Source organism: Vicugna pacos, chromosome 24 (genome assembly GCF_048564905.1).
Source record: "Vicugna pacos chromosome 24, VicPac4, whole genome shotgun sequence".
Lineage (NCBI taxonomy): Eukaryota > Metazoa > Chordata > Mammalia > Artiodactyla > Camelidae > Vicugna > Vicugna pacos.
In genome coordinates this window covers 1,674,241-1,700,178 of record NC_133010.1, presented here as the reverse complement: position 1 = coordinate 1,700,178, position 25,938 = coordinate 1,674,241, and the positions used below count along the sequence as shown (strand labels likewise).

General features: G+C 37.8%; 1 protein-coding gene across 6 annotated transcripts in view; it reads left to right on the top strand.

Annotated features, from left to right (window-relative positions):
• The window catches only part of LOC116279758 (adhesion G protein-coupled receptor B1-like), a 120,039-nt gene that overhangs the window by 52,740 nt on the left and 41,361 nt on the right, over window positions 1–25,938 (top strand). The window lies entirely within an intron of this gene.

Genomic DNA, 25,938 nt, shown 5'->3' with positions numbered 1-25,938 from the left:
TTAGCCATTTAATGGTGGTTTTTCTGGGGCAAGGGGGTCTCAGACACCGATGGTAGTTTTTTTTCACATTGGTTAAGGAAATGGGGCTTTCAGTTTATCAAGTTTTGCACTGATGAGTGAATTTCATTCATAAACATAGTGATGGATGTCAAAGGAGATACGAAAACCATGATTTATATTTCCACTTATAGTAGCATAATTTCCCTTCCTGCTCTTAATTCTTTACATTAAGTAGAATGTGCTATTTTTAGTTTCATTTTTTTCACAGGTAATTTTTCACAGCTTTTCTCATCACCCACTGCTATGGTACCTTTTTTAATATCTTCTTTAGGCAGAATTAATTCCTTCCTTATCGGGATCTGCAGAGCACTGAATGCAGTGTGAGAATTGTTTACAGGACACCTGTAATTTCTTCACAGAGGCCCCTGTGTTAAAGAAGTTGTGTTTTAGTCCAATGTCTTTGCAGCCCTCCTACTGGCCCAGTGTCTGGGACATAGCAGGCACTCCATAATTCCTGTTGACTTGAAATCCAAGTCAGGGAAATTACTTGAGAGTAGACCACTGAGAATAGAAGGTAGCATTGTCTTATGATTTTTCACCAAATTGGCTTGAGATTATCAACAGAGATACAATGAACACAATTTTTCCCCGAAAAGTAAATTGGGAGTGGAGGATACCGATCTGTATAACAATAAAAAATTTTGTTCTGAGAAATCAGTAAAAGATTCTGTAAGATTTTTCATCTGTGAGAAAAGATGAGTGGTTTGGGGGTAATTCTGAGTTTATTATAAAATCTTACTCCTCTCTGTACAGAAAACCCATTTTAATATTGCTAAGATAGTATGTTTTATGAGCAGGAGAATGAGTGAATTATGAGTTTGGCCAGGGCTGGAAATGGAATTGTGGTATTCAGAGATCAATCTCACTGTATTTTTTTTTTCATTTTTAATTTATTCTCTCTTAATCTAGGACTTTCTTTTTTTTTTTTTGCACTTTTTTTAAACATTTTTTATTGATTTATAATCATTTTACAATTTTTTTCTTTTTTTTTTCCAATCTCACCATATTGACTCATTTCCAGAAACTTTGGGGGATTGTGTGTAGACATGCACACAACTAAGTATTGGTTGTTTCTGTGTCATGCATTTAATTGATAAACAGGTTTAATTCAAGGAGCTAAATTGGCTTCAGTATCCCGACACTTCTGGCAGTGGGGTCTCTTTGGGATTGAATTATTTACTTATTGGCTCTTGACCACCTTCCACTTTAATACCCAAAGGCAAATGATGGCTCCAGTGACTGTTTGCTTTTCACTGGGGGCCCATGAGGATGCCAGGAAGGAGATGTTGGGAGGGTCACATCAAAGACTGAAGGCATGTGTGCAATTAAAGAAATCCTCTTTAGTTATTCTGACCCCCCGATGGAAAGGAGGGTCTTCCTTTTGCTTCTCACTCTTCAAGGTAATTAACTGTATTCTATATTCTATATATAGACAAAGACTTGTAGAAGAAAAAAATAAATGTGACCTTTCTGAAGAATTTTTGCTCCTGAAATAAGTTTTTTGTCACTTACAAAGAGATGACAACTTAACTGCTGAGCTTTTCGTGTGTCTGGACAGGAAAAATGACTCAGCAGACCCTTGGCAAAACTGTGTATATGACTGCATATTTGTTTAACCTTTCTCACAGAAGAGTCAAGGAATGAAGCCGTGGTTCTATATTGATTGCAACAGATAGCGGTCAGCTTCTCAGTGTAAAGCCAAACAAGAGAGAGGGGAAATGTGGACAGAAACTTGCTGGAGCCAGGGGTCCTTCTCCAGGAGGGTTCTGTGGAGAGCAGAGCCTGGGCGGCCTTCAAAGCAGTCTGGAAAGCAGTGCCGGGTTCATGGCATGGCAAAACTGGAGCAGAATGAGCAAGCCCCTGCTTCACAGGTCAGCCCCTCTGGGCACTGAGCTGGGTATAGGTCCCTGGGCCTCAGATCCTACGACCAGGGACAAGTGAAAAGACAATGAAGGAAGTCAAGTGGAATGACATTCCAAAGAAGCACAAAGAAAGTTCTCCGAGAGTGTAAGGGAAACCATTTTGTGGGTGGGGTAAGTGGGCAATCTATGGAAGAAGTGACATTTGTACTGGGTCATAGGCTTCTGATAGAGTGGTGAGAGACTCTCCAGGTGGAAAGGTCTCAGTGGGCCAAGGTGGTTGCAAGTGGCATTGAGTCCTTAGACACAGCCAGTGTTATCAGAGGTACATTTTGTAGCAAGATAAAAACTGCTGACCAATATACTGCTTCCTTTGTGCTTAATGTAGATTAACTCATTTCATCTTCCCAACTCCAGAGGGGCCACTGACAAGAAGGGGTACAAGGGAATTTCTTGGGGTGGTGGTGGTGTTCTATATTTTAATTATAAAGATATCATTATTTGTCAAAACTTATTGATCTGTATCCTTGAAATCTCCATATTTTATTGCATGTAAGTTAGCCTCAATATATAAAAATGAAAAAAAAATATGAGGGGAAAAAAAAGTAGAGCCAGGGTATCACCTTGGATAATTTTTTCATTGTGTGTTTATTACACTTTTACAATGGCCGATGTAAACCTTCAAAATTACGATTTCTGTGTTTCATTTATGGATGCTCAAGTATAAAAGCAAATGGCATTCTTGACATCTGAAAGAGTAATTCCAATTTAATCAGAATTGTGTGATTGTGCTCTTTGTATGGACGTGAAAAAGGTTTTACCTTCCACCGTCTGAGCTAAGGAAAAGGGTAGAGGTCTTGGACTTCAAAGAAGAGGGGTCAGTTCATAGGACCATCAGGGAAGCAGATGTTTGGTAAACAGATGTTTGCCCTGCCATGCACGTATCTCTCCGATAAAGAAGTTACCCCTGGTAGTAGCTCTCTTCGCGGTACAGGGCCCCTTTTGAAGTTCTTTTAGGCAGTTAAGAGGGAGGTAAAAAGCTTTTCTGAGACTGCTGGGTCTTGATTGCCTTCAGCTCAAAATATTGTACATGCCAAAGTGGCACTTTTGGGGGTGGGGCGTATTCTGCTCCCTCCATTACATAAAATCATTGATGAAAACAAAGTGACAAATTTTTCTTTCGAATCAGTTAATTCCTTCATCTATGTATACAACGATAAATACTAAGTATTTAATTATATTCCAGAATAAGATACACAAATTCTGTTCAGCAAGGTTGCATTGTCAGTGAGGTGAACAGGCAAAAAAAGAAAGTAATCAGAGCAAGTAATGTGATTATATCAAATGAAAGGTGGTACGGTGAGTGAAGGAGTTAAAGACAGCGCTAGACATTCTAGGGTCACCTACCACACCATGTTGACTACTGTGAAATTTATTCCAAGGCCCCTGGCAAACCGTTGATGGGTTCTAGTGAGAGACTAAGATGATTTGGTGTGTGTTCAGAAAGATCTCTGCTAGTCAGCATGTTGAAAAGGAATTGACTGAATCACAGCTGCAATCTGACAGTGAGAGTCAGGCAGCTCTCCAAACCTAGGTAGCAGTGGTTTGCAACTAAGATTATAGCAGATAGAGCTCAGAGAAAAGAAGGAGCATTTGATAAATATCTGTGTTGGAGCTTGTAAACTTCTCAAATACTTCATTTGAAAAAAAGGATGTAGGTATTATTAGGGTTTCTTGGGCAAAAATTACTGAGTAGACTTAGTGTCTAGAAACTCTCAATAATGTCTTTTCTTTTCTTTTCTTTTTTTCTTTCTTTCTTTTTTTTTTTTTACATTTCAGTGTTAATGGAAATTTGCAGGTCCAGACTGAAGGATAGGAATGTGGTACTGGAGTAATCCAGACACTGAAAGATGAGCCCAAAAGCTTAAGATTTTTAGACCTGATGTTTCAATTTCACATTTTTATTTAATAATAAACTCAAAGCCTTGCTGGATGCTTCATAAATTTTAGTGGAAAAATCATGAATTGTTGGAAAGTTTGCCTCTGTGGAAAAGTAAAATAATGCTGCTTTGCTATACAAGAAGCTTTTTAAGGTGGTCTTCTCAGTATTTCAGGACTCTATCTCTTTAAATGCAGTTAAGTAGAACTTCATGTTTGGGAAGACTTTTCCAGAGAGCAGTCCCATCATGTTTTATGTTTTTTGAAGATTTCTTTGAAATGCAAGATTTCAGCTTTTCTTTTACTTCAGTATTGCCTTTTCTCACATATTGTCAAAATTTATGAACCTGAGCATTCATAATATGTTCTCGAATAGTAACTGAGCAGACTTCATGCATGTTGCAACTCTGGAAATACTGTAAGTTAAATATAAGCCAGGTATGATACTTTCTTAAAATTTTTTTCCTTGGATAGGAAATTTCATGTTTTGTTTTAATTATTGATTTACTAGCTTTTACTAGATTTATAAATAGTATGTTGACTCTAAGGTCTCACTAATGATTTATTTCTCAGTAGGTACATTTTAGTCTGGACAGTTTCTCTATGCTAGTACTTTAAAACTCAGCTCAAATACGTAACATTTTATAGAACATTTCTCAGATCTACATACTGAATTATTTCTCATTTTCTCTTTGATTATACATAATTCATTTGTATCCCTGGTGAAAAACTTATTCACCTTTCTATTATTTTGCTTGTTAATTCAACAGACTGCATAAATATCTCCTATTTGTTTTGCTCTGAAATGGGCACGAGATGCATAGTGCTGAGTGAAATAGTGCTCCTGCTTTCAGGCAGCTTACACCCTTAGCCATCACATTGCTGAGATCTTTCACTGTTTCAGCAAATAATAACTGAGTGCCTCCTATGTACCTGACTGTTGCAGGTAACATCAGTGAAAAGAATATTGAAAGATAATTGCCCTTATGAAGCTTACCTTCCAGCAGGAAGAGATAGTAAATGAACAGTAAACATAATAAACATATAAATTATAAGAAGTCAGATGGTGATAAGTGCTATGGAATAAAGAAAAGGTAAAACATGTTTCGAGGACTGGAACATACCTGGGAATTGGTCAGGAAGAGAGGTGATTGGGATCCACCTCACTGGGGTGAGATTTGAACAAACACTTGAAGGATGTCAGAGAGTTGGAAAGTAGATATCTGAGGGAAGAACATTCCAGGCAGAGGAACTATCTAATGCAAAGCATATCATAATAGCATTACAGCAGAAAAGTCAGTTTGTCTGGAGGAGATCAGGAAAGAGAACACTAGAAAAAGAGCCTGCCAGCAAGGTCAAAAGCTATAGACCAGTATGTATCTGTTACTCATGTAGGATCTTCCAAGAATGTCTCAATATCTATTATTCCTGTGTCTTACGCGGTGGTCAGCAAGGATTCTGTACCTTGTGTGGTGCTGTGTGTGTCTCCCCTTTCCCCTTTATCCTCCGTGCACTGTATAGAACCCCCCTCTTTTAAAACAACATGCTTGAATGAGTTTCCAAACTTTTCTCCGGTGCAGGATGGAATCTGAGGATATAAAGTCACCATTCTAATAGTGCACACCTTCTAGCTGAATCAGAGGAAATTAGTAGGAAGGGAATTAAATGTGCCTGATTCATTTTTAGTAGCTCTCCAAGGGCAAAATAGGTGCCGGGCCTCGGGCTGAGCCTACTATTTTTGTTGTACTTTTCTTTTCTTTTTTTAAGTACCATGGTCTGGAGAAAGGCCTGCCACAAAGACCAGTGGCTTTCAATTAGTTACAAGATAGATGTTTGCTTTTTAAAGCCAATGGCTTTAGAGTGTTGCTCTCAGTCTGAGCCAGCAACAACAGAAAAGATATCAAGGATATGATCTGGAAAGTAAGCAACTTGTTTTCTGGTCGGACTTGAAAGAAATTTTCCTGATTGATTGTGAGAATTAAGTCATCCCTGGAGAGTTTATGTCCTACTTAATAGAGCATCAGTTTCCCTGTAGGTACCAGAAGGAGACTAACTAACATGGATGCTCAAGGACCAAACCTCCAAGTATGTAATTCTTTCACTCTTACATTTAGCACTGCAGAATAACGCACTGGAGGAAACCAAACTGACCTTCACCCTGAGCTCCGAGTCTGCCTCTGACTGGTGTCAGTTTATGCCTAAGGGTTGACCCACTATGCGTAAGGCTCTGACTTCCTCATGAGCCCTTCAACCCCGACTTCTTCCTTCCCAGCATCCTGCAGTTCCTTCCCAGGGCCCTGACATTTCCCATGAGGGTCGCTGTATTTATTCAGTGCCAGTAACTGAGGAATAAATTCTTACATGTTGGGTAGGATCTTCCCTATTGTTTTGCAAATGAACCAGCTGAAACAAAATCGTGATAATGTGTTGTTATGTTTAAGGTTAATAAGTGGCTGATTACGTCTAGAGGATACAATTGCAGACACATTATTTAAAAGATCTATTTTGTTGATCTAACTAGGAAATGAGCAAAACATTTATGTGTGTGGTGTATTAACATGAGCATGGAATTTGGAGCCAGGTGGAGCTAGCTCGATTTCTTTCTCATGCTTCTCTCTGCTCCCTCCACAATGTCAGCTTCATCCTGAAGTCTGGTCCCCGGGTTATTGTGGACTATCTGTCACTCAGAGCAAGTTACTGTACCTCTTTGAGCCTCAGTCAACTTAGCAGCATAGTTAAATAATGTCCACTTGCCTGTTGCTCGCAGGAGAGATTACTATTTAAAAGACTTGTTCTCCATCTGGGATCATGGGTGATAATTTTCCCACTTTCTCATGTGCCACTTATAAAAGATATATTTAACTCATTTTTAGTAAAATGAAGATTTCTTAGTCTTAACCGTGTGATAACGGTTGCCATAGGAATACTGCCTATTAGATGTAGGCAAGGTATTACTTGTAAACTGTCCTGGACTTCCTTGGAATCTGAGGACATCCCAAGGCTACTCACTCAACTACTCCTTGGGAATGCAACACTGCAATGGATAGATGCCTGGTCTCTGCCAGGTGCAGGATGCATTCTTCAAATCTCCACAAATAATGACATTGGATACCCTACAGATTCCACTGTATAGTTCCTGAAAAGTTGGCCGAACATTTCCCCATTCAGAACTGCCAGTGACACTCATTAACTGGGTCTTTTGAATACAGCATTGACTACCACTAAGCTTTGTCAGATAGGGATTTAAGAAAGGTATCCAGCGAGGCAGCGGTAGATGTAACTGTTAGCTTTGGCTCCCCCTTGTGTGGGAATATTCGGTAACCTAGGGAGATGATGGATGAAAGTGTCCTAACAGACCACTTGAGTTCTCCCTTTCTTTGCTCTTGAGAGCAGATCCTTTCTTTGGTGTAATGGCTGTTGCTGAATTCCTACCTGAAATCTGTCCTGCCGCTCCCTCTTTTCTAATGGCACCCAGGTTTCCCTTCAGGCTTTCATCTTCCTTGGACAACATCTACATTTATGGAGGTGGGCTTTACGCCTTAAACCGGTCCACACATCCCTTTCCCCAGGACAGTCAGTAGCGTGTGACCTGATCGAGTTAAGGTGATTCCAGGGACTCTTGCCTGTTATTAGGAGGCAGAAAAACTACCTTTCCATTGGGAACTAAAGGAGAGAATATAAAGCTTCAATGACTCCTAAAAGAGAGCCTAAAGTAACACAGAGAGCCAACCTTGGGAAGAAGCAAATATGGAGAAGAGGACAAAAGATAGTGGAACAGAAACTGAGTTCCTTATGCTTCCCTGAGCCTCTGGACCAGCCTCCTTTGAAGCACACTAGAGTTCTGGAGTTCCAGCTAGGAATTTAAGTCTTAAAATTGATAATTACTTGATACATCTGCATACCTACGCATGGTTTAGGGGAAATCAATTTGAAACAATTATAATCATTCATTGGAAACTTAAATGCTCCCTGGATTGGGATCACATAGCATGCTTCTGGAAGTTTCCACATCAAGAGGGAGAATGAACCCCCAGAATATTTTACAGAATTTTCCAGTTTACTAAACTGATGCTCTTTGTTCAATCACCATATCATTTTGATGAAATATTTGACATCAGTAATTACGGTCTTCACTGCATTTCTTATAAAAATAAGTGACGGCTTTGGGGGCCTGCACTTGCGAGCTGACATGTGGCTTCTGATACAGCTGACATGTGTCCATTCACATGGTTTTTACTGTTTTATAACAACAGTGGCAACATCTGGCTTAAGGCTTAACCTGGCTCTGATATGCTCTGTTGGTAGAACGATACAGGGATAATAAGACCTAGAGAGTAGTTTTAACATAATAAGCATCAGTTTGGGAAAGCCTCCAGTGACTTCTCAGTAGGGCCTTTCCATCTAATATTTGTTATGATAGCACCACGTACAACTCTTTCTTAGTGTATGTTGTGTGTAATTGAGGGAATAGTTGGTTAATGCCTGTTTTATTCACTAATTTCTCATCCACCAAAGGTACGGTCCATTGTCTGGAAATACTCACTCTTGGCTTCCCAAATCCTAGCACACTTTATGGCATTCGGCAGGCTCAATTGCATACGTATTGGGTAAACAGGGAGAGGGAAAACTTATAGTAGAGTATGAGGTAGTCAGATGACAAGTAATGCCATAAAGCAAACATCATATGACACCCCCATCCCTCAAACCTTGATTCACTTTGGTGATCATTACAACAACAGAGAATATAAGGAGATACGTTTTAGTCGCAATCTAAGTATGATTTGGAGGCAGTAAATACATTCTGTTAATCTAGTTAAAAAAATTTAAGGGCATTATTTCATGTGGATTCTGTCTTTCTTTTTCTGTTTCTTGTGTAAATCACTTCAAATATTATAATGCTCCAGATGGTGCAGGCTCAAAAGTTTCACATTTACGTACAGTTCAATATTCTTTTCCACATCAGATGTGAAAGCAGCATTTCATATCAATGCTAGTCTTGAAACTGAGCAAAGGTAAGACAATCCTCAAACCTAGCGATTACTAAGGCCTTCCTTGGTTCTTTCAAGAGACAAAGGGCTCCCAATCCTATGAATTTTCTTGAGTCCACGAAGGTGTTCTGGATCCTCCCAATCCTGTTCTTTCTATCTGCCTCCCTCCCCGCCACTGCCTCTCTCTCTCTCGCCTCCCCAGCAAAAGTCAAAACAGATAATGGGTTAATTGGGAAAGGTTTTCTTATGCCAATCTTTTTTTTTTTTAACCATCCCCTACACTCCACTATACATATAAAGAAAAGGGTAAGAGAAAGAAATGTGAAGTGTATTTCGAAAGATGATTAGCAGTAATTGAAAAATGTTTCATTTCCCTTTGAATTAACATTTCTCATTGCTTCTTTATGGTATGTTTAAAAATATCCTACTCATGGTGATGACTGTGTGTGTGTCACCAGTGCTCAAAAAAACAGTTCCTGCTCAGAGTGTTGTTGAACCCAAGTTCGGATGCGTGATGCACAGTGAGGCTGAACAAACTTGAACGTCTATGTTTGGAGCAGAGAAAGGTTTATTGCAAGGGCCAAGCAAGGAGAATGGGTGGTTTGTGCTCAAGAGGCCTGAACTCCCCAATGGCTTTCAGTCAAGGATTTTAAAGACAGTGTTAGGGAGAGGGTCGCAGGATACAGTCAGTTAATGGGCCATCTTCTGACTTGTTGCTGGTGAGGTAATAGGATGATGTTTCTGGAATCTCAGCCTCCTGTTTCCAGCCAGCTTGGTGTCCAAGTCAGCTTATAGTTACCATCCTCCCCCTAAGTGGGCGTCTTACTTTCTGCAGAGCAACTGAAAGATATGCGTCAGATTGTTATCTACACTCCTTCAGGAGGAACGAGGAGTCCTCTGACTCTGTTGTCATGATCATTAACTGCTTGAGCCTGTTCTTTGGAACTTGGGGAAGGACTAGGGGACTAAAGCCTTTTTTCCCCCTTCAAGCAAGAAACAGGAGGACACAGAGGGGGTTTTGTACCCCAGAGGGCCCTGAAGGGCCCTGCTTGGTTTCAAGTGCACCTAACAACACCAGAGAGGAAGTTGCTCTTTGACTGGGGACAGTAGCTACTACTTTGCAGGACCTGCCCATGCGCAGTTCTGCTGCTAAGGCATTCAGGAGTCCACAGATTTTGCTCAGAGAAGTTGTTGCCAATTCCTTACATCTTCATGTCACATTTTCTTTCTCCTATATCTATGTCTCATTGCTGATTGTGGGTACACTGTGTTATTGGAAACTGAATTTTAAAATATCCTGTGGGTCCCCATCTCACATTACCTAGTAAGTCATTACTATCATGTAAGGATTCTCAGCTCAGAATTTTGATTTATGTGAGATATGTTGCTTTTTACATTTGATTCAAGTGGCTAACCCATTGACATTTATTGACATCTTTTGTAGGTTTCTCTCTCTCTCTCTCTCTCTCTCTCTCTTTTTTTTTTCTTTTTTTGCCTGAAGCAACAACCATTGATTTAACTCTTGAGTGGCTCTGTCGTTCTGAGCCAGGTCCAGATAATTTTGGATAGGCTGCTGGTGCTTTTGCATCAGCCATCCAGTGGGCCGAGGGTTGGCTGGTTTAGGATGGTCTCAGCTGTGATGACTGATCACTCATCTTCCAGGTAGTCAGTCTCTCACGCTCTAGGCTATCCTGAGGGTTCACATGGCAGCTGGGCAGGTTCCAGGAGAGAGCACAAATCACAAGGGGCTTTTGGGGACCTGAATTGGGAACTGACCATCACTTCTGCTGCATTCTATCAACCAAAGCAAGCAGATGTCACTCCATTCCCTCAGTGTTCATGTAATTAACGCTGAAGGCTGCCAGGAGCCCTTGGAGCCCCACCCACCAGGCTCATGCACGCACTTCTGTCTTCCTGAGCTGACCCCCTCAGTAGCTGGCTCTCTCTTTACTCTGTTATATATTTTATTTCCACTTTTATGCTTCCTTGTTGCTTCTCCTTCCTCTCTGTTTTAATTCAAATTGAAAGAATTCAGAAACCGTTTTCTTCAATAATGAAGGAAATTTATTAACACTAGATAAGAAAATCTGATGTACTGAAGCATGAGAACTATAATATAGAGGGAACTTGCCAATGGTCATTCATAATTCAAGACAATTCTTGGATTTCAGAAGTTTGTGACTCTTTGCTTTGGGGTTCCAACACCTACATAATTAAATACAAAGGAAGTTTCACCCTTACCTGTTGTGTCTCCATGATAATCTCTTTATGTGCCTGTTTTCCTATTTCTGCTTCTCTTCTCATTACCTACAGGGCTAATACTCCTCTTATTCCTGAAATAGGCTTTCTGATTGGCTCAGAGAATTACTGTCTTTTTCTTTTTTTCCCTTTCTTCAGACCTCCTCGTGAGTAGCTAGCTTGCCTGTAGATTGACTTCTTCTGTGCCGAGTACTCACCCCTCACCCAGAGTGTGTGGGGAGGTCAGGGTCACATGGCTCCTTTAGGTTCACGTCTCAGAGGATTGTGAAAAGTGCTCCTTCTTCTATTTCCTTTGACATGAGCTTTGTTATGATTGACATGTCTAGGACAATGGTCTTTGACACGTAGCATTTAACTCTTTATATCCATGTGTACAGTATAGCCCTATGAAATAATCCAATTAAAAAATGAAAACCCACAAAAGGTATATACTACCCTGATTTGTTTAAGTGATAGGTTCAGTGGCTATAATTTAAACTATTAGTAGCTTTAATCCCTTTTTATATCCTTCTTATGTAAAACCTAATTTGCTACCGTGTCTCTTCCTTTATTTTCCTACTTCATTTTCTCTCCTCTTCTGTTGTGAAGTGTACTCCTTAATCATAGCCAATGTTAAGTGAAAATTCTGTGCTGGGGATATGATATTCACTTAAGTCCTGGGATGACAGTATTGGCAAGGACATGGAGAAAAAAAAAGAAAGAAAAAATTAAATCCATAATAATTGCCTATTACTGGTAGGGCCAGTATAATTCTTATACTTCTGTTGAGTAGTAGTCCCATACCAGGGACCAATGACTGATAAATATTTCCTGAAAAATACCTGGGTTTGTTTTTTTTTTTTTGAAATTTTTATGTAGAAATTTGAATATCCTCATTAAAAAAATCTAGTAGTGTTTTTCTTTAAAATTAAAAACCATATTCTTTGTTTCTTTAATTATCAATATCATGAATGATTTTATATTTGTTGATTCTCTCTTATGCTAAAGAAGGAAATTAGTATTCTTTTACTTCCATCTCTTTTACCACTTTCCGGATTTTGTTGATATTGTGGTCTTCTGGATTCATGATATTATAAAGACATTTTTATTGTGTTTCCTAAGATTTATTAAAAAGAGAAGAAAGATTCTGGAAATATGGCAGCCTGTTCTGAATGTATTTGCTATGCTCCCATATCTGACTGTCTGCCACTACTGAACTAGGTGGATCTGGTCAACCTGAGATACATGGTCGTCCTAGAGACCGCTGGTGTGGGGATGGGGAGTTTGGGGCTTTCACCTTACAGCGGAAAGTCTAGAGACAGTGGTCTGTGAGAAGCTCCAACATTTGGATCTAAGTATAGCACTAGAAGAGGTAGGTGCTCAAAGCTTTGAGGACCACCAAATCCAAACCACCCTCCGTCTCTCTCACGCACACAACACACACCCTGATGTATACTGCCCTCCATAAAAATGTGTAGTCCCCTAGGAACTCAAGAGACTGAGCAGGAGCTGATTTTGTGTGCTGGCACTCCCTGTTTTCAAGACTAGGAGAGTAGAAGGAGCATCAGACCTGGCAGGGTCTCTCCAGCCAGAGTGGGCTAGGGACCGAGGATGATAGGCAGCTGAGGAAGGGAGAGGGGACCATCTCCTTCCATCATTTCAAAGACACCCTCATCAAAGATGTTCCCAATTAGCATAACTCAGTCTCAGAAGGCAATGACAATGACAGCATCAAGAGCAGCAACAAGTATCAACACAAATAAGGAGCTTAGTTGCCTGAGAGGAAACTCAGCTACCACAGAGAGCCAATTGGAAGAGACAGAGGAAAAACAGAACAGACAATAAATGAACTTAAATGCCAAGGAAAACATGGAACCATCATTCTGGACCTAACTACTGTAATTGTTTAATTTTCAAAAGTTAGTAAACAAAGAAAAAGATGGCTGCTGAAGAGAGTGGAGTGAAATTAGTGGTGCAGAGAGGTGTGTAGAAGAAACATCTCGAAGTCTGTAAAGCATTTAAGACACTGGTCTTGTCAAAAATCATTAACGGCAAAGCATGATGCTAACAGAGAAATCCAAAATGTCCTGGTGCTTCTGCTTCCTTACCAATAAATGAGAAGAATGATTCTCATTGGGATTATTATAAAGAATCTCTTGGGATTATTATAAAAAATTTAAAAAGTTAGTATTTGTAAAGTGCTTAAAGCAGTCTTTAGCACAGAATAAATGCAATATAAGTGTTTGCTGAAGAAATAAATAAAACAAAAGTATTAACTATATCCAAATGTTGGGTATTTGAAAGGACCAATAAAATAAATAAACATGTCTTGAACATGGTTTTAAACAAGAGGAGAGAGGGGAAAAACAAAAAATTTTGGAATGTAAAAGCAAACACCTCTAATACAGACAAACTTAAAAAACGTATGTTTGAACATTACCTGCAAACCCATGGCAATTTGAAAACCCTGAGAAACATCTGATTTTCTATTTAAATGCAAATGATCAATATTGACCTAACCAGAAAGTAAAAATTGGAATGGATCTATTACCACCATACAAATTGGTGAAGGGCACCAAGATCAGATGAATTTCCAGTCAAGTTCTATTTCATTTTAAAGGACAGAGAATTTCAAAATTATTGCAATTATTTCAGACCAAAACTGGAAAGCCTTCAAATTTATTTTATGAAGTCAATACAATTTCAAAACTGGAACCTGACTAAAACAGAAAGAATAGGCAATAAAGACAGTTTCATTTTCTTGTGTTTTCTTGGTAACATTTTTATGGAATCTCAAATATTGTCATTTTAAAATGTAACCCACATCAGAGGATGAATAAGATATGTCATCTCCTTTTCTTCTTGAAATACAGTGCATTTTACAGTTATAGGTTATCTCATTCAAAAGTTAAATCTGATCATGTGTACATGATCTGTATTGAGATTTCTTAAGATTTACATTTGTAAGTGAAGATTAACAGAGCCAGGTTGTCAAAACATACCTTGAAATATTTCAGTAACTGAATCAAGTATAAGAGTTTATAGCTGTATTTACGCTAGTTTAAAATGAATCAAATATTTAGAATGTCTCATCCTGTTTAATGCTGAGTAGTATCTCATTTTATAGATGGGTCATCATTTGTGTATCCATTCACCCTTTGAAGGACATTAGTGTCTGCTCCAGCATTTAATGGCTATGATTCCGACCATAGGTGCTATAAGCATTTGCATTTGTTGCTTTCTTGTGAATGTAAATTTTTATTTCTCTAGGCTGAATTATCCCAGAGGACAATCTCACTTTTAGTGAAAATATTCAAAATAAAATGAATAGAATTCAACCAAAACATTAGGACCAATGGGTTTTCTTCCATGGTTGGCAGAAGAGTTTCAAAATCAAGATACTAGAGTTAGGTTGATATTAAGTAACTTGCCTAAGGTTCCCCAGTGATTGAGAAATGAAATAATTTGCATTGTTACATGTTGCCTCATAATAATAATATGAATAATAATAGTAACAATGAATGTGGTATGAAATAGCTAACTTTTACTAAAACTATCCTAACTGCTTTATGTTTTATTTCTTAGAAGTTAAGAGTCATCTTATAATTTTGCCTTGAGATATTGTAATGTGAGGAGAAACAGGAACTGTCCTATTAGAAGTAAAGCGATTTTTGAGATTAAATGTAAAAAAAAAAAAAAGTTTGCTTTTGCTACAGATGAGTCAGTGAGAAGAAAAAGGACAAAGAGAGACAGACCTCTCAGATTTTTGGCTTGACTAAAACTACTCTCAGCCAAAGTGATAGAGGAAGAACATACACAGGAACGGTTTCCTAAAAAGTCAAGGGCCAGGCTACAGAGAAGCAGAAGTGGCAGTATTATCACTGTGGAAGATGAATGGAGTGGCACTTCTCATTTATTTAGTATTCAGGATTTCAACCTTAATTAGGATTCCTTTGTCACATCATTCATCAAGTACACTTGAAGAAATGGAAATGAGCCTCAAAGTTTCTGTCGCCTCAGGCGTGCTTTTAATACTTATACTCATTTCAGCATATTGTGAAGTACAGTGAGTTGACTTGGAAATGTTTGAGTCTGAATAAGTAACATCCAAATGAAGAAATCGCACATTGTAAGCAGTTCTGGCAGGAATGTCAAAAAGCAGCCATTTGAATGGTGACTAATTTGTAACTTCTTTCAGCCAGTACTAAGAACAGTAAGTTTTCTCCCTAAATTTTTGCTTTGCTTCCCAAAGCCCTTTGTAACAGCCCTCTAAAAAATTACTTTAAAAAGGATTCCTGCTTATGAAATTCCACATTTGTTTTGTTAACGTGACTGTATTTACAAAGGAATTTGTATATTTATGATTATAACTTGCCAAGTGAGATACATAGATTATTAATTCAATCAGCATGTGTAGAACTACTACAGGTGCCAAGATAATCCTTTTTCAACCTTCTCCTCTGTCACAAAGATCCACCCATCCCTCAAAACCTTTTCCTCTAAGTGATGGCCTTGTCTTGCCCTTACCTGTATGTGACGCCTTCTCTGATAACTGTGCCCCAGGTAGAAAGAATTACTCTCTCCACTGAGTGCCTGTAACCTGTGGCACACACAGCTTGCATGAGCCACCAAATGTATGATACATACATACCATGTATGTCTCCACTTAGATTATAAGCATTAAAAAGGCAGGGACATTGTGACATATGTGTATTTGGATTTCCAAAAACCAGAACATGTTGGTATTTAATATATTAGTCAGTTTTTGTTGGTATTTAATATATTAGTCACTTTTTGATTTTACAGATGAATAAGTAAATAAATGAATATGATTAAATGCTAAGTCACTTTTTAATCATTGTTAGATCTAGTAATACCATACTTGTTACGTTGGGTGGTTGTGAGAGCAAATGGTCTCTCAAATTTTTTTCAGGTTGTCCAGACTGTGACATTTTGTTGTTGGTCTTATCAAAGATGCTGTTGAATTTATATCCGAATCGTGTAATTAATGCAATAGCTGTATTGGAATTAAGCACTGGGCTTAGAAGCCAGTCTGAGCCCCTGCTTTACTGTTTATCAGTTGCAGTATGACCTTGGCCATGTTTTTGAACTTTTTACACTCTGTTTCATCAAAAAAAAAGTGAATAATAATGTGAGGTATTTCACAGGGCTGTTTGTTAAAACTAAATGATGTAAATAAGTAACATGCTTAAAAGAGTTTTAGATACCTACTAAATGTTAGTAGTTGTTATTATTAATATTGGCCCCTTTTTTTTTTTAAAGGCTTTGCTAATTCTGCTGGGCAGATCCTCCTTTTTCCCACCTATATTTTAAAATAAGAGACTAGGTTCCTGACCTGAATTATAAAAGTTTTCAGTACCATTTTAGAAATCGCTATGGGCTGCCTTTCCCTGATGAATTCTTAGGTTTTGCCCCCAGTACTAATGTAAACATAAGGACAAGGGCTGCCATCAACTTTCTTGAATGAGCTCTGTGGGACTATACAGTACTTTCCAAAATCGAGTAAGAGCTCCCCTGTATATGCTTATCCAGTGGGAAAAAGCTCTGTAGGTTTCTTAAACCAGCTTTGAGTGTTGGCTTAAGAAACCCTGAGAATATTCTCTGTCTTATCCTTCAGAGCTGTCAGTCAGTATTTTTGATCATTGCCATCTGTGATTATTTTAATTTTTGCCAGCAGGAGAAGGAACTCTTTTCTACCCAGGAGCCCTGTTATTACAATATAATTTATATGTAAAGAGCTCATTTCATCAGTGAGAAAAACTGTTACGCAGTTTTTTTAAGGTTTGAAAGAAACTCGTGGTATCTTGTTTTTTGGGGTTTTTTTTTTTTTTCATTTCTCCAACTCTATACCACTGTTTCTCTGTCATACTTCACATTTAGACTGGCATCTCTCCATACAGAAATTCTTCAGTACCTAGTCAACAGTTTTAAGAATAGGATGAAGTTAAACTGATTTTCATGTGTTTTAAATATAAGACCTCATTTTTATTGTAGTTGCTATTTTAAAATATAAAACTCATAGAGAAAAATATAATTTTACTTTGCAATGATGGTTAGTATTGAAGTTGAGATTTCCTTATTAACAGTTTATTAAAGTGGCATGATGACATTTTAGCTGTAACTAATAAGGGCAAGTTTTAAGGGAGGCCAAAAAAGAATTTAAAAATAAAAGGTTGACCTTTTCTAAGTCATACCATGAATTAGGATTTAGAGTCATGGAATCACATTCATACCTCATCTCACTTCTGCTACTGATTTCAGTTTGACCTTCAGCAAGTCCAAAACTCCCCTCAATCACTTTACCCATAATGTGAGATAATAATGTTTAACTGAATATGGTTATTGCAAAGATTAATGAGTTATTGGTCATAAAATGTAATCCATGTATTAAAATTCTCTGCATGAAGAGAAGACTGAATCCCTGGGTCATTACTGAGAGTGGTTTTGTGAAGTGAAGTGAAGTGAATTATTGATCAACTATACAAAATTTTAGGTCTTGAACTTTATGAAGCAAGTTTCAAATCTCAGGATAGAGGCTAGAAGAAATTAGTGCTTTTGGGGGCCCCATGCCATTTCATCCTTGTTTCCTTTTCTGGTGAAAGCGCACATTATGTTCTTAGCAGAGTTGACTCCTAATTAAATTACTGATGATACGAGGACACGCCTATAATTTTCTTCCTTCTTTTCCATTTACTTTCTCCTCTCCCCTTCCCTAGCGCTGTTTCTTTGCTTCCCTGTGTCTACTTTCTTTGAAAACATGGAGTGCTTACTCCCGTATCTTAAGGACAGGAAGCAAACAATCTCAGTGTTCCAGGAGGAAACCTGCAGTTGATGCAGGAAAACAGATGTGGGGCGTGAGGAGGGCCATGTCCCAGGCTTCAGTTGAGCCCCTGGGACGGGCCCCGCCAAGCGTGGGTCCTTGGCTTCGCACAGCAAAGAATTCAGGAGCAAGCCACAGTTAAGTAAAGGTAGATTTATTTAGAGAGATACATCGAAAGGCAAGAGAACGGCCACAGGGTGTGGGGGTTGGGTGCTCAGATCCATAGTGTGCGGGCAGATAGAGAGGCAGTGAGGGGCAGTGTTGCCCTTTCTTAAGAGCTTTGGTAGCTTCATATGCTAATAAGTGGAAGGACTAGTCTGACTAGCCTGGGGAAGGAGCTGGGATTCCCAAGAAGTTGGCCATTTCCCACTCTTTGACCTTTTGCGGCTAGCATTGGGACTGCGATGGCACCTGAAGGCAAGTTATTCACCATGCTAACATATTACAATAAGCATATAATGAAGCTCAAGTTCTGCTAGAAGTTAAATCTCCCATCATCTTGAGCCTCAAGGCCTTCTGGGGGTTGAATCTTTCACCATTTTGATGTTACTTGCTGTAGCATTTCTTGAATGGCTGTGCCCTGCCCCCATCCTCTCTCACAGTGACAGCAGTGATAACGACAATACTTCCTCTCTCTGGGCACTTCGGTGCCTAGTTTAAAAAATAATTGAAAAGTAACATCATGTGTTCATTCTGACATTTTTCTTTGCTGGTTGAAGTAAGGTTGAGAACGTTGAAACAATGCCAAGAATAAATGTAAAGATTTTCTTGTTTTTCATTATTTTTATCTAGGGGTAGGGAATGATGAGGATGGTGTAAATACACACACACACACACACACACACACACACGCAAACACACACAGAGTGCAGGTATGGGGAAGATTACTTCCTGAAATAGTGATCCGTTTGGTGAGGAAGCAGCAGCTTCTTCTGAGAAATAGTAGGGAATATAGCCAAGTACCCAAATAACCCTGAGTCACTAGGTCCGGTCCTATTGGAAACTAACCTAATCTGTATCCAATTTAACATCTGAACTTAATTTTCTTGGCTCTCATCAACCCAGAGCATCTTCCCCATGGAAGCCTTGAAATTAGTCATGATGTCCAGAAATGTCAAGAGTAATGACAGATAATTGACACATATATACCTTCACGCAACTTGCCTTTTAGTGGTGATTTCTTAATTTTAAAAAGCTTCAGAGCATGGAGCTTTATTATGCAGGTGGAATCTCTGTCCATATGCCAATCATTTGTTTTTAAGGATGGTGGAATGGGGTCAGCTTCCCTGTAGAGGTAATTTTGCCACAGAAGTAAAACTAACAGGGATACTGTTTAAATTTTTTAAAACAAAACAACTGTAGTTTACACACTGTAGTTGCTAAAAGAGTGAGACAGTTTTGCTCACTCTGGCATGAGTTTTCATGACCCTGTCCAAGGCTGCTAAAGTCATCTGACTCGCATACATTGTGTGGCTATATAGGCCTGGGAACAGTGTGGCACATCACTGTCCCTTACCAACTTGGGTTTGTGGCCTGGAAAGTTATTTCACCCACAAGTAGTGAGAAATACAAGAACAACTCAGTTAAACCTGCTCTCCTAGCCAGAGAGACAATCAGGTCAAATAACAAATAAGCTATAATTAAGCTTTGGAAAATTTAAAAAACAAATGAGTTAATGATTTTATTTCTATGCAAATAACAAATCTTTGGGATAGATCAAATGCATTTTTTGCTTCCATATTGCCAAACTTTGATTTGATTGATTCTATATTTATCCCCATGTGGCAGCTGGAGCACTCACTTTAGAGGGAAACTTTCCTAATTCCAGTCTATCAAGGAAAATCTGCAAGTTACAAACTCACTTTTATCAGCAGGCATTCGGAGAATGGCAGGTGGCAAATAAAGCTCTTAGTGGATAATTCTAATTGCATTTTCTTTTACCTTCATAACTTAGAAGTTCTAAGAAAAGGGAGAGGGTAACTTTCTATGGTTTTTACAGTTGTGCTTACATCTCTCTACAATGAACATTGTGTTTGAAGTTTTCCTGGACTCTCAGTACAAAGCTAATTTGGGTGTGCCTAAAACTGGTCCAATGGATACATAGAAAAAAGAGCTAGGAATAATTGGATGCATTAGATACATAAAAGTATTGACTAATGTTATTGCAAACTATTTAAAAACCTTTCTGTACTTTTATTTATTTTGACAATTTTCTCTACAGATTTATTACTTTATATTGATGACAGAAGAGTAAAACACAAAGTAATAAAATATAAAAATTTAAGTAAAGAATAAAAAAAGTAACACGCGGCAAACTTCAGGAGGTCTAAATGAAGCAATGATGCTATTAACTTGCATATTCTTCTTAAGACAAAATACATTTTTTATAAATCAAATCCCCCTAATCTGAGTTTAAATTGTTACTCTGGGATTTTGATAATATTGACAGAAATTATAGTTTAGAAAGGAATCATAATATAGAGAGGAATTGAATTATAATACAGATAGGAAAGGCAATAGATATTAATTGGTTAATGAGTATCTGAATATGAGGACACAGTTTTGATGAAAGGTAATGATAGTATTTATCTAACAATTTCAAAATGTTTACAACAACTGAAGCAAAGAAACTTAAAGTTTTATCTAAGTGCTAACTTTTGTAATGACCATCTCTCTAGTAAATACAGTTCCTACTAAGGGTTATAAATAGACGTGTTTCTATTGTACATTTAGAATTATGCACACTTTTATGTATTTCCCATTAGCCAGAAGAACTAGAAAGCGAAATGGATAACATGATTCAGATCCAAGTAAAAACTGGAATCCCAACAAGAACACGTGCTTCTCAGTCGATCTTGTCACCTACCGCACATGCTATTATGACTTTATATATTTAACCTGTCCTCTCAACAGGGTACTTCAAATTTGCTTAGGGTTTAAATGTTCGTTCTTCCTCAGAAACCAAATGCTTATATTTGCAGATTTCCAAAATCTATTCTTTCCTCATAATCCTCACAGAAATTCCTCCAAAATCATGTCAGCTTTCTCAGTTACTTAGCATCATTGTCTGAATAGTGATAAATGTGGCATGGGATGGAGATAAAAGAGAAAGCTCCCACATCTGACTGAATGAGTTAAGAACAGCTTCAAGGAGGCTGCATTTTTGCTGACACAAGACAGTATACTTAAAGGCTGACAGAAGGCCTTTGGTGGAAAGTGTATAGAAAGTTAAGTGAGTATGATGTGTTCTGGGAACTACGAGCAGTTTTTTATAATTGGATTTAATTTAAATTATTCTGTTAGCCTTCATTACGTGTTTTGAAAACTTGCAAAAGTGTATAAAGAAGTGTATGGTTAGAGGTGAGTCTGAAAAAGTAGCAGAAACTAGATTTAAAAAGGCTTCATATAATTTGAAAAAGGATTTAGCCTTGCCAGTTCTCATTTCAATTCCTTTTCTCTGCCATGCCCCTCATGTTTAAAAACGAGCCATATCCATCATGTCTCATTCAAGTGACTCAAATTCTCCCTCCCTCAGCAAGCCTTACCTTGTTCAATAAGTATGCAATCTATTGTTCTGCTGTGTCTGACCTGTTTCGCGTAGGATAATGTCCTCTGGGTTCATCCTATTGTTGGCAAATGTCTGTGTTTTCTTCTGAATAGTATTCCGTTATTTAGCTATATGTATGCCACATTTTCTTTATCCATTTGCTTCTCAATGGACATTTAGGTTGCTTCCATATTTGGCTAATGTGAATAATGCTGCAGTGAACCTGAGAGTGCAGATATCTGTTAGGGATTCAGATTTGAGTTCCTTTGCCCATATACCCAGAAGTGGGATTGCCAGATTATACTATAGTTCTACTTTTAATTTTTTGAGGAATCTCCATATTATTTTCCGTAATAGGTATAACCAGTTTACATTCCCACCAACAGTGATCAAGGGTTCCATTTCCTCCATATCCTTACAAACGGTGGTATCTTGTTTTGTTTCTTCATTTTGTTTGTTTGTTTGCTTATAATAGCCATCCTTATAAATATGAGGTGATAGCACATTGGGTTTTTTCCACATTGTGATTTGATTTGCATTTCCTTACTGATTAAGGATGTTGAGCACCTTTTCATTTACCCATTGGCCAGTTGTTTGTCTTTTTTGGAGAAATGTCTATTCAGTTCCTTTTCTCATTTTTTGAAATCAGATTGGTGCTTTGCTATTGAGTTTTAGGAGTTTTATATGTATTTTGGTTATTAACACACTGTCAGGTATATGGTTTGCAAATATGCTTCTTTCCATTCCAGAGGCTGTTGTCCTCTCACTTTGATGATCATTTGCTTTGCTGTGCAAAGGCCTTTTAGTTCGACGGAATCAAATTTATCTATTTTTGCTTTTTTGCCTGTGCTTTCGGTATCATAGTAGGGAGCGCATGACAAGTTTTTTTGGGTTTTTTTTTTTTTTTTTTTTTTTTGGTCAAGGAATTTTATCCTATGTTTTCTTCTATGAGTTCTATGGTTTCTGGTCTTACATTTAAGATTTTAATCTATTTTGAGTTTAATTTTTGTATATAGTGTAAGATAAGAGTCTACTTTCATTCTTTTGTATGTGGATATCTGGTTTTCCCCAAACTATTAAAGAGACTATTGTTTCCCCATTTGTGTATTTTTGGTGCTCCTGTCAAAGGTGAGTTGGCCTTACATGTGTAGATTTATTTTGAGCTCTCTGTTCTGTTCTACTGGTCTACTTATTGGTTTTTATGCCAATTCCATACTGTTTTGATTAATATACCTTTATGGTATAGGTTAACATTAGGAAGTGTGATACCTTAGGCTTTGTTCTCTTTCAAGAGCATATTTGGGATATTTGTGGTTCCATTTGGATTTTAGAATTGTTTTTCCATATCTGAAAAAGGCCACTGGAAGTTTAAAAGAGATATCATTGACTCTATAGATCACTTTAGATAGTACACACATTTCAGCAGTATTGTACCAATCTATAAACATGAATGTCTTTCCATTTATTTATGTCTGTTTAATTTTTGTCATCAGTGATTTACAGTTTTCAGTGTAAAAGTATTTTGCCTTCTTGGTTAAGTTTTTTCTAAATATTTTATTCTTTTTGATGCTGTAATAAATTAGGTTGTTTTTGTAATTTCATTTTTGCATAGTTTGGTGTATAGAAACTCAACTGATTTATGAATATGGATTTTGTATCATGGAATTTACTGAATTTGTTTATTAGTCCCAATAGGTTTTTGTGTGTTGGGGTGTGTGTGTGTGTGTGTGTGTGTGTGTGTGTAGTCGTTAGAATCTTCTACATATAAGGTCTTGTCATTTGCAAACAGAGATAATTTTACTTATTTTCTAACTTAGAAGCCTTTTATTTTTTTCTTGCCTAATTGTTCTGGTTGTGACTTCCAGTACTATGTTGGATAGTAAAAATGGACATCCTTGCCTTATTCCAGCTCTTGGAGGCAAACCTTTCAGTTTTTCAACATTGAGCATAATGTTAGCTGTGAACTTGTCACATACCACTTTCATTTTATTGAGGTACTTTTCTTCTATACCTAATTTGTTGAGAGTTATCATCAAAGGGTTTTTCATTTTGTTAAACACTTTTTCTGCATCTATTGAGATGACTGTATAATTTTTAGCCTTCTTTTTTTTTAATATGGCACATCAGATTGATTGATTTGCATATGTTGAACTATCCTTGAAACCCAGGGACAGATTTTACTTGATTATGGTAGACTATCTTTTTAATATGCCATTGAATTTTGTTTGCTAGTATTTTCTTATATAAATATATTATTAAAAGGTATTATTTAATGGTATAATATAAATCATGAATAATGATACATAAACTTAATGTAAATTATATCTGAATTCATCCCCAAAGTGTAGAAGATCAGAAAGGGGGTGGAGTAGGAAAATAAATGTACAAAACCTCATTGACCACATATTTACTCAAAATACAGAGTAATGACATATAAAATACACAGAGGAAAAATCAGGAAGATATTGCCAAGAAAAGAAGATATCCTTATTCATGTCCCAGAAACAGAGGAGAAATCATGAGCGAGGCTAAGGACACTGGCCAGCAGCATTCCAGGGTTGTGAGCAGACATCACTCTCTGCATGTGGGAAAGGTGACTTGGAGGACTATCCTGAAGAAAAGAAATTAGAACCAACCTCATTCTGTGAGCCCGAGCAAGAGAAGGCTAAAACTGTTAAGACTAATGGCCACTTACAGCTATGGCCCAGAAAAATAAGAAGACACAATCTTACCCTTGCAACCATCCCTAGGAGTAGGAAAGGTATGAAAATGGACCAGTCTTGACTGGATCAGAAGATCTGTCTGCCATTATCTTCCTGACAAAAGAAAATTAAATCCTCTGTGGAGCAGTATGATGTTTTCCAGTTCCTCTGCATGTATTTTTATAAGCGATATCCAACATTAAATAAGAAATTATCAGGCATGCCTGGAGCCAGGCCAAAATATTAGGAAATTATGAAAAAAAGACAATAGAAACAGATCCAACTATGTCTTATATGTTGGAGTTATCAGTCACTGACTTCAAGTGAAATATGATTACAATGCTTAGTGTATAAAATTGTTCAATTAGAAATTTGTAAAAATACAATAAGTAAAACTACAGACAATGCATAAAAGAGAATTAGTGATCTGAAAGATAAACCAATATAAAATAATTATTGAAACAAAGAAAAATAATGGAAAGTGTATAAGAACATAAAAGGAACATAAGTAACACATAAGCATGCAATGAAGTCACTAACGTGTATGTATACTATTGAAGTAACATGCAAAGAGAGAGCGAGAGATAAGAAGGAGAAGAGGAGGAGAAGCAGGAGGGAGGAAGAGTGAGAAAAGTGGGATAGAGATACAGCTATTATTTGAAGAAACAATATCTGAGAGTTTTCTAATCTCAGAGAAGTGGTCAAGCAAAACATTCAGAATCTCTATAAATCTCGAGGACAAAAAAATAAAAGAAAAAAACATAAATGCATCATAGACAAGCTGCTAAAATCAAAATCAAGGAGAAATTTTTAATAGTACCCAGAGGAGGAGAAAACACATCATTTTCAAATGAACAATCATAAAACTCATGGAAAAGTTTTAATCTATTTTATATACAGTAGTTACTATTTGCACATCTCACACTTCTGTTCTTTAAGCCACCCAGTTTGCAGTGCTTTTTCTGGCAGCCCTAACAAAGTTGTAGAGACACTGAAAACTGTCCTGCACTGTTTGAAGTGAGCTAGACCTTGGTGCTGCAGAAACAGCTCCACTTACATGAACTAATAAATTAGTATGTGGGAAGAGGAGGCTGACAAGATCCAAAGTCTAGGTGTAGAGCCTCAGCTGAGAGAGGCAGTCCAGACACGTTCTTTCAGGCTCCTCCAGCTTCTCCATTTCTCATTCACTCTCACCTTCTCAGCCTCAGGACTCATCTTGGTTCTGCTTGCTTTCTTTGTTTGCTTGCTCACTTTTTTTCTCTCTCTCCCTTCCTTCTCTTCTTCTTCTCTCTCTTCCTTCCTTCTCGTTCTCCTTTTTTTTTTTTTTTTTTTTCTCATTAAGCCATGGAACACACCCGCCTCCCCGGACAGTTCAGGTGAGGTTTTCCATGGCCTTTCCTGGCTTTGGCCCCTCTATGACCTCATCTGTCATCCCCCCCATGTGCTGTCTCGTGGAGTACGTCCACGGTTGTCTTTCCATTCGGTACACCTTCAATTCTCTGTCCCTTACACTCCACACAGATCTGGGCTTAAATGTTTCCACCTCGGAGCGTCCTCCTCTGATCATAGTACAGAGAGTTGTGAATTGCTTGCTTCCTCCTCCACTTGCACTGGGCTATGACATCAGGAAAGAAGGAAGGGGCAGGCAGGAGATGATGTTGAGAGCGAAGGAAGAAAGAAGGGTGGGAAGAAAGAGGTTTCTCTGTAGCACAGGGAACTATATTCAATATTCTGTAATAGACCCACTCTTCCTTTCTCAAATCTC